This window comes from Marmota flaviventris, chromosome 10, assembly GCF_047511675.1.
Source record: "Marmota flaviventris isolate mMarFla1 chromosome 10, mMarFla1.hap1, whole genome shotgun sequence".
Lineage (NCBI taxonomy): Eukaryota > Metazoa > Chordata > Mammalia > Rodentia > Sciuridae > Marmota > Marmota flaviventris.
In genome coordinates this window covers 54,802,224-54,812,574 of record NC_092507.1, presented here as the reverse complement: position 1 = coordinate 54,812,574, position 10,351 = coordinate 54,802,224, and the positions used below count along the sequence as shown (strand labels likewise).

The 10,351-nt window shown below is 37.5% G+C and overlaps 1 long non-coding RNA gene across 1 annotated transcript; it reads right to left on the bottom strand.

Moving 5' to 3' along the window:
- Positions 1–8,751: 8,751 nt before the first annotated feature.
- On the bottom strand, positions 8,752–10,280 carry LOC139707457 (uncharacterized). Its single transcript, XR_011709025.1, has 3 exons — positions 10,042–10,280; positions 9,394–9,548; positions 8,752–8,863 (listed from the first exon to the last, which is right to left on the bottom strand). It is a non-coding gene; the product is annotated as an uncharacterized lncRNA (long non-coding RNA).
- Positions 10,281–10,351: the final 71 nt, after the last annotated feature.

Genomic DNA, 10,351 nt, shown 5'->3' with positions numbered 1-10,351 from the left:
CAAATATCAGAATTGTATTGTTTGGCCAGCAGGCACCACTCTCCCAATTCAGTGAGAAAAGTTAATGTGGAACAAACTAGGACATCTTCCTCTGAATCTGCTCTGGACTTTAAGCTCGGACTTTAGTGGACTCAGCAAGAAAATAGAAAGTCTCTGATGTATAGATCACACTAGAGACAGGTTGTGGAAATAGGGGGATGATTCCTCCAAATATAGATCGCAAAGAGGTGGCTCCATGTGATTTAACAAGTCCTGGGTTTGTTAACTGTGTCCTGTGGCCTGTTCTTGTAAGTGGACAGGAGAGCATGTGTACTAAGCTCTCTAGGGAAAAATATATACACACATATATATAAACAGAATTAAATTAGTGCAACAATGGGAACTACCTTTTTCAAGTGTCCATTGCTTCACAGTCTCCATTTCTTTGGAGCTATCTTTTAAACAAAAGCAAGGGAATTTTCAGGTAGATTTGAGAGTTTAGGTCAGGTTATAAGGATTACAAATTTTCTACTGATATAAGTGAATAAGATTATCTTTGTCTTTCTAGAAGATTGAACTTTCTATAACAATTTGTGTAAGAAAATAAAAATTTGATTTAAAAATATGCTCCTTTTTATTATATATTTATTTATCTTTAAAAATGTACATATTTTAGGTTCCTCAAACCTAAATGAGAAAGCTGTTCTGTTCAGATTCTGGACAACTGATCTTAAAGCACTGAACCTACTCTACTCCACCCTTCCCATCCCTGCACTGACAGTCTTAAATGATTCACCCATACTTGTAGATTAGCATCAATTTTTTAATTTTACCTTTTACCTGGGAATTTCAGAAGGAGTCATTCGCTTGCTTTCTTAGCTAGCTTTGAATCCTTGTAGTAAACTAATTACCATATATATTTTTTTAAATATTTATTTTTTAGTTATAGGTGGACACAAGATCTTTATTTTATTTTTATGTGCTGCTGAGGATTGAACCCGGTGCCTCATGCATGCTAGGCGAGTGCTCTACTTCTGGTCCACACTCCCAGCCCCTACCATATGTTTTTAAGAATTGAATGAAAATTCTGCTTAGCCATTAGCCATCTCATGTTATCCTTAAACACACACACACACACACACACACACACACACACACACACACCACATCAGTGTGCTGGTTAGAAGTGGTGACTGTGCCAGGTGTTCATTACTTCATTTGGTCACTTCCTATCAGGCATCTTTCATACACAACTTACATTATTGTTTTCTGAGAGTATATTGTTAGCTACTCTTCCAGCTGAGATAGGAAAGGAAGATTATACTCATTACTTAAATAATTGTATCATATTTAGTGCATTGATTTGGCTCATCTCTATGGAATAATATACAATTATAAATGATAAATTAGAATGCTTAATATTTATTATTTTGTCACAAGAGTCTCTCTACAAGAAAATGTTGAATCTTACTGTGACTAGATTGAGTTATCAATATAGTAGTAATAATGCATATTCACATTTTTTACAGTTTGCAGAACACTTTCACATTCATTATCCCATGTATCCTCAGATAATTCTATGGGACAAGACTGGCAAGTAATTATAATATCATCATAGCATCTGTTTTCCAAATTTTATAATTAAGGCTTGGAGAGGTACTATAACATGCCAAAGACCATTCTACTGGTAATTGATCAAGCTTGAACACAAGCACAAAGCTTTGAACAATTTTTACATACTTTCTACTACTGTATAGTAAATGGTTAATGTCCATATAATTTGCTGAAATGTACCCAAAAATTTAGGCATGAATATTTTTCTGCAATTAAGGTTTTATCCAAAGAGGATAATGCTTGTAAACTTGATATTTCTCAGCATTCACCTGCCATTCGGCCTCAACACATATGTATTGTTCTGTTGTACAGCCAGCTCCCAACTCATCTCTCTCCTTCAGCATATTAACTCTTTACTCACCCTCAGATCTCTCTTAATATCTCAACTTGTAAGGAACATTGTTTCTGAGCTCCATCCCATAAGACTAGCCAGACTATATTTGGTCCTTTCATTAAATGTTTTCAAGCCTCCATGGATTTCCCACATAGCACCATTTCAGAAATTATGGTTGAGGGACAATATCTAGAAATGTTTCAATCCTTATTTTTTCCTCATTATCTTTCTCCTCTCAAATGACCAGTTCTGTGCTTATGAGTTTAAGGAGACATGTAAAATGACAATAAATCAAAGACATCCATTTTGTTCTATAAAAGCATAGAACTTAGGGAAGGTATTTGGGACATAGACCCAAGTGTCTTAAACATAAAAAGAAATACAATGTTTCCTCAGGGATGGGAAAGGTGGGGGAATACATAAAAGAGGGAGCCTGGGGAGCCACAGAACATAGGAAACCCATGTCTAAAAAACATGTTGCTAAAAAATATTGTACAGAAAGTAGCAACCTAGGAGGGACCACAGTCACCTTTGAAAACTATTCCCTGTGCAACAAGTGATGTGCAGAAGCAACCACGAGCCACTAGAACTGAAGAAGCCAAACACTGAAGAAGCAGCATCTCTGATACTAGAAATTCCTTGGCGCAGAGTAAGATGGAAGGAAACCAAGCCTGAGTTGGACTGACATTAACTTGCTTTGCATGAGGTTTATTTCTGCCAGCGGAGTGGAATGGAAATTTGGAATGAGAAAATTATTGAGTTCTGGAAAATGTAGATATGTTTCTTGGATGACTGAATTGCTAAACTGAGATTCATACCTGGTATGCTAAATGTCTATTTGTAAATCGTTTGCTTAATATCCACTTTCCTCCTAGACTTAAGTTCCTGAAGGGTTAGGGTCTATGTGTTTTGCTTACCATACTGTGTCTAGCATCTAGAACAGTTATCTCTACAGAGTAGGAATGCAACAAATATTTGTTGAAGGAATGATTTATCAAATTAGTGGCAAAACTATGGTTTCATGCTTGTTCTATATCACTACATCATTTAATATCTTAAACATAATTTCCTCAAAATACTAACAAAATATTTTAACATCAGAGAAGATAAAAAACATTTTAACCGTGGAATATATAGAGAATATAAATCAGTCTGGAAAGTAGATAAATATAGTCAGCTTTTTTGATCTATAACAATGTAAAATTATTTATTTTCCTTTAAGACAAAGGCTTAAAAACAAATCTGTGATCATTGTCTTTTTGCAAATACTAGCATTATCTTGTGAGGTTGTGTTCCTGCCATCCATTTTGGGAACAATGTTTCTCCAAGATAAACCACCAGCAAAATGCCAGCATTGTACATAGTACATAATACCCAGATCCACATCCCCAGGTCCTGGTCTTTGAAGAACCTCTTTGCCCTTCATGATTGGCTGCGGTTGCCCTCTCCTTCCCCAGGAGGTACAGATTGTGCTGATGAGCTCATTTCCTCCTTCATGTAACATTTAGGTTTTGTGTCTTTGTTTGTTCAGAATTCTGTTCAATACTCAAATCTATCTCCCAACCCATAGAACATTTACTAGGCTATTTGCCTTCATTTCCTTGGGTTGGCATACTTATTTGATGATAAAACTAAAAGGCTGTTAATTTACATGACACTAATTTCTGAATTAAACAGAAAATGAAACATGTCCACTAAGGTGGAACACATAAAACATTGTTATGGATCTTATAAAAATGGGCATTGCTTTTCTAAAAACTCACAAGACATTTAAGTAGCATTCAGAATAACTCATTAAAAATATACTTTTATCATATATGTATTCTCTTTGAATAAGTCACCTATTAAAAGATATGGAATCATTATTCCAGGAAGAACAGGATATTTGAGGGATCTTACATCAGAACTCACTGATTTTTTTTGAAATTTTCAAATTATTGCACATATTTTGATTATTTATTAGGTGTGTGATCCTGGGGATTGAACTCCGTGGCATTCTCCATCTGCCCCCCATGTTTTGTGTGTGTGTGTGTGTGTGTGTGTGTGTGTGTGTGTGTTTGAGTCTGACTTCAAACTTGCAACCCTCTTGCCTCAACCTCCGGAATAACTGGGATTACAGGCATGCATTAGCACATCTGGCTTGAGTTTTTATTTCTAGAAGTGCAAAATGACAACAATAAAAGCATAAAAGGAAAATAGATGCTCTGTTCATACAAAATAAAGCTTTAAGTAACAATTTTTTTCAAGATATATTTTAACATTACACATTTGTTATCCATTCTTTCATCAAGAAACGTAGAAGTGGATTCTGTATCTTGAATATAATGAATAATGCTGGAAGGAACATGGGAGTGAGGATATCTTCATTTCCTTTAGATACATAGCCAAAAGTGGAACATCAAGACCACATGGGAGTTCTATTTTTAAGTTTTGTAGGAATCTATTTCATTTTGTGTGATGACTATACCAATTTATATTCCCACCAACAGGGTGCAAAGGTTTCCTTTTCTCCATATCTTTGTCGATATTGTTCTCTCGTGTGTTTTTGATAACTGCTATCCTAACATGGGAAGTGATGTTCATTGTGCTTTTGCTTTGCATTTCCCTTATTTTTTTTTTAATTTTTTATTGTTGGTTGTTCAAAACATTACATAGTTCTTGATATATCATATTTCACACTTTGATTCAAGTGGGTTATGAACTCCCATTTTTGCCCCGTATACAAATTGCAGAATCACATCAGTTACACATCCATTGATTTACATATTGCCATACCAGTGTCTGTTGTATTCTGCTGCCTTTCCTATCCTCTACTATTCCCCCTCCTGCATTTCCCTTATGATCAGTGATGTTGATCACCTCTTCATATGCCTGTTGGCTATTGTAAGTCTTTTGAAAAAAAAAAAAAAAAACGTTCTTTGCCTATTTTTTAAAAATCAGATCATTTTATTATTGTTTTTTTTTTCTGGTTTGGTTTGCTATTGTGTTGTATGTTACTTGCTCATTTTGATTCTTATGATAGGACATTTTTTTAAATCACTAAAATGAATGGTAAGAAAGATCCATAAAAATTATGCAAATAGTATTTCAATATCCATTCCACAGATATCTATAGAGTAGAAGTTGTTAACCAGATTTCAAAGGTGAAGAAAAAAAAAGAAAAACGATAAGAAATTTCAGTATCTGTAAGGTGTTCAATATCACTAGAACTTTTAGAGTTTGAAGGTATCTAACACAATTGAACCTGAACAAGTAGAGAAAGGCCACATCATGAAACATCTTGTAGGCCACATTAAAGAAATTTGGATGTTTTTCTTGAGGGAAATGGGAAACTATAGGAGGGTTTAAAGGTTGGTAATAATTATGTTTTAGATCATTCTGGGCAGCAGTATGGAAAATTGATTGATGACAGGCCAATCAAGAATGACTGTTGAGGTCATGCAAGAAGGGATAGAGTGATTATGGATCACATAGAAATTCAGAAGGTAGAACTGATGGGATTTGGTGATTTAATGGATGTTTGTATAGAGAAGGTTTTATACAATGGAGACAGAGTGAAGAGTCATGAATGACGCCCAGGAACAGCTAGGTAAATAGTTGTGCCATGAAGAGTAGACACATTAAGAATGAATGGACACAGCCACATCAATGTTTATAGCAGCACAATTCACAGTTAAACTGTGGAACCAACCTAGACGCCCTTCAATAAATGGATAAAAAAAAAATGTGGCATATATACACAATGGAATACTACTCAGCAATAAAGTGGAATAAAATCATGGCATTTGCAGGTAAATGGATGTAGTTAGAGAAGATAATGCTAAGTGAAGTTAGCCAAATCCAAAAAACTAAATGCTGAATGTTTTCTCTGATATAAGGAGGATGATTCATAGTTGTGTAGGGAAGGGGAGCATGGGAGGAAGAGATGAATTCTAGATAGAGCAGAGGGGTGGGAGGGGAAGAGAGGGATATGGGGTTAGAAATGATGATGGAATGTGATGGACATTATTATCCAATAAGATAATATATATGTATAAAGACACAAATTGGTATGAATACACTTTGTATACAACAAGAGATATGAAAAATTGTACTCTGTATGTGTAATAAGAATTGTAGTGCATTCTGCTGTCATATATAAATAAAAAACTAATAAAAAGAAAAATAAATTAATGTTTGCTAATGCATTTACATATAGAGATCTCAGTCATTATAAAATAATTATATGTGATATGCTTTATAATTTAGCAATGATAACTGATCCTGTGATTTTTTTCAATCTAACAAATTAGAAAATCAAATCACAGGTAAAATACTTTCTCAAGGTCTCTTATTAGAAATTAGAGTACCAATATGGATACTGTATCATTCTAACACTGAAGACACAAGGAACTGTTTGATGAAATCATCACCATTATAATTTTCATTGATGATCAAACTATTGAAAGTTTCCTTTGTGCTAGACTCTGATCAGTACTCATCATTTAATTCTTACAACTACCCTAATGAAGTCCATGCTTTTATCTTAATTTTAGAAGTAAAGAAACAGAGATTGAGACATTAAATAAGCCCTAAGTTCACATGGATGTTAAATGCCAAAACTGAGATTTAATGTCCCAAATCCGATGCCATAGACAGTACTTCCAACTGTGCCAACCTGCCTCAGACACCATGACTAGGTGCACTGTAGCCATAGTTCCTTGACAAATGGTATACAGGTGAAAGGTGTTTACTAAATCCATGGTCTTCTTAATTTGAATTTTTGGTTTATGTTAACAGTAGAACTTCAGATAATCATATTGAGCATGTGGAAATTAATTCCAGTCATTAAAGTCAAATCACTGATCTTGAGCTTGGCGTAGTGGCACACGCCTGTAATCCCAATGGGCTCAGGAGTCTGAGACAGGAGAATGGAGAGTTCAAAGCCAGCCTCAGCAACAGCAAGGTGCTAAGCAACTCAGTGAGATCCTGTCTCTAAATAAAATAAAAAATAGGGCCAGGGATGTGGCTCAGTGATTAAGTGCCCCTGTGTTCCATCCTCAGTACAGAAAAAAAAAAAAAAAAAAAAAAACTCCCCCAAAACAAACAAACAAAAAACAACTGATCTTACCTGTTTTAAAATCTTGGATCATTATAAACATTCTCTACATCTGCAAGATGTCAGTTACTTAAAGATAATTATACTCAGCAAGAGAAGCCAAGTTATGCTGTTGTAACCAACAATCTCTGAATACCAGCGAGTTTAAATGATAAATGTTTCTTTCTCATTCATATTGCACATTCATTATAGGTGAATAGACTTCTCTACTCCATAATATACAGAGGCAGCCACCCGTTTCCAGCGTTAAATTGTTATTTATCAAGGCAAAGGAGAGGCAGTCTGTGCCCATCCTTAAATTCCAGTGATATATGTCACCTCCACTGACATTTGCCCAAATATGTCACATGTCCAACTTTAAGGAACAGAGAAATATAATGCTATCATATTCCTGAACAGAGAAAGACTAGAAATGTCTACTTTGGAGATGCATGATTATCCTAGATGTTAGTTCCATCATTAGAGAGTTTCCAGGATTAAATATGTGGGAGAAAAGTTGAATTAAGGTTGAAGAAATTTCCTAACAATAAGGTTTCTCTGAGTCCTTACTATATTAATATACATTATCAATCTCTAAGAAAGGGTCTATTAATATGGAATCATTTTTTCCCAAAATATCTGCAAAGACTCATGTTCTAAAGAAAACACTTCAAGATACAGTACCCTAAAGCTCTACTGTTAGGGTCAGGCAAACGTCGGAGGAAAGGACCACCAAGAGACTGTCTCATGCAAAAGCAAAGGGGTTTACTGGACCAGCATGCTGGGGCTCAGAGTTCTCCTGAGAGAAGCTGGAGCTCTGAGCACAACTTAAGCAGAGTTTTTATGCAGTGTTTAAACAGGGAAGGTCATATGGCAGTTAGGGTGCGACGGTGGGATTGTTACAAAATAACCATTACAGAATAATCATGCGTTTTGTCAGCGGGTGTTGGGTCAGGGTACATTTTGACATAAGTAACTGTTTTTGACATAAGTTTCGGGTTCCAGGAAAACAGAACTTAAACTTAACAGGAGAGCAAAACTTAAATTTAACCTTTACATTCCCCACTTCTTTTTCTGAGTACTTCTAATCTTAGAAGTGACAGATTATTGAGGGGTATCACACTCTGTGTCTGCTAAAGGGACATACTGTTGTCTTATTACCATAAGTTTAACTTGTCCAATTTGAGCTTGGAGAAAGGAGACCACACGGTTGAGTAAACAGGGTCCCACAGTTAACAATAACATGAGGATTATTAAAGGACCAGCTAGGGCTGATAAGAGTGTAGTTAGCCAGGGGGATTGTGTGAACCAAGACTCAAACCATCCTTTTTGAGTTTCTCTCTCTCGTTGTCGCTCCTCAAGGTGTTTTCTTAATTTAGTCATTGATTCTTTGACTACCCCACTATGGTCAGCCTAGAAGCAACATTTCTCCCTTAGGGCAGCACAGAGTCCCCCTTCCCTCATGAAGAGGAGGTCTAACCCTCGTCTATTTTGTAAAACAACTTTAGAGAGAGAGGTTAGGGACTCTTGTAAGGCTGTGATGGAGGTTTCTAATGTTTTTAAGTCCTGATCTATTGCTGCTTGTAATTGGGCCATTTGTTGAGACCCATGGACCAGGGCAGCGGTTCCTGTACCCACTCCTATAGCAACTCCTATTTCTAATAATATGGCTAAAGTGAGGGACACAGGTTCCCAGCGGAATCGGGTGGTATATCCCCTTATTTGATCTTCAAATGGATTTGCGTCATGATAGAGCACTCTGGGAAATATTTGTACCATTACACAATAATTTACAGAGTTGTTAAATATCTGGGCTGAAATGCAAGGAGTTAACCCTGAGTCACATGCCCACCAGGTTCCTTTCTGCTGGACCGGTAGTCAGTGACGGGTATGATCCAATTGCAGTGGTATCAACCTAAGACAGGAGGCTGACACCTAAAAGTCAGTTTTCCGATGACGGGTAAGAACCATATGTTGAATTGGACAAACCTAACAGGCACGGTCCCTAGCCAGATTGCTTGTTGCTTAAACAGAAGGGGGGAGATGCTAAGAGCCAAGTATATGATGCATGGCATTTTTGGTCGAAAGGTGACGCCAGCTAGCCATTGAGATGATATGATTATGTTAAGATTTGCATTCATATGGATATTGGACTCCTGCTGTTCACCTAGGCCGGCTATGGGACTCCTGGAGAGTTCCCATTGGTTGGGGAAGTACAGTAGGAGGGAGTTCTGGGGGAGGAGCTCTCTCTGCGGGTCCGAGCGGAGGCCGCGTGGGTGGAAGAAAAAATTCTTCCCGGGCGGTATCGGACATTGGCGGCAGTTTCAAAAAATAAACTTTGTTCCTGCTTGAGTGGCTCGTGATTTTGTGCCCAGCCAGACTGCGGCACCTTTCCAGCGAGGCTCCAGGGATGACACCTGATGTCGTCTTATATAGACGAAGTCTCCCACTTGGTATTGGTGTGGGGTCCCTTCGTCTCCAGGTTGGCAGGAAGCAGCCAGCTGTTTCCACAGGTACTGCTGGGTTTTTTCAAGAGCTTTAAGTCTGTCAAGCAAGGGAGTATGGAAGGAATCATTAAGTTTCAAAGTTGGGGTTAGGTCTCTTATTGGAGGAGGGGTACCATAGAGAACTTCATAGGGGGTAAGATTACATAAAGAGACTGAGGGAGTATTTCTTGCACGAAACAGTGTATAAGGTAGGAGCATAGTCCAATCTTTTATGCCGGTCTCTAAGCTCAATTTTGTTAAGGTCTCTTTAATAGTCCTATTCATCCTTTCTACCTGTCCTGAGCTCTGGGGTCTATAAGCACAATGTAACTTCCAATTAATCCCCAGGGTCCTGGCCAATCCCTGACTTACCTGGGCCACAAACGCCGGTCCATTATCGGACCCTATTACCTTAGGCAGGCCGAATCTCGGGAAGATGTCCTCCAGGATCTTTTTGATTACCACTTGAGCTGTTTCTTTTTTCGTGGGGAAGGCTTCAACCCACCCTGAAAAAGTATCTACAAAAAACTAGAAGATACTTAAGTCCATACCTTGCTGGTTTAATTTCAGTAAAGTCTATTTCCCAGAATTGTCCTGGTCTGGTCCCTCGTAGGCGCTTCCCTGTAGGAAGCTTGGAAGGGTAAGCATTAACCAATTGACAGACCCGGCAGGCTTTTATTACCCGTTTGGCTATTTCTTTTCGTTGTGTGCTGGTCAGCGGAAATTTCTGCTCTTGGTCCTTCAGGAATGCCTGTAGTTTTTTTGAACCAAGGTGAGTGAGTTGATGCACATCTTTAACGTAGTGTAGGGCTTTTTGAAATTGCAGGCTAGGCCCGGTGGAGTCAAGGAGTTCAGTTTCAG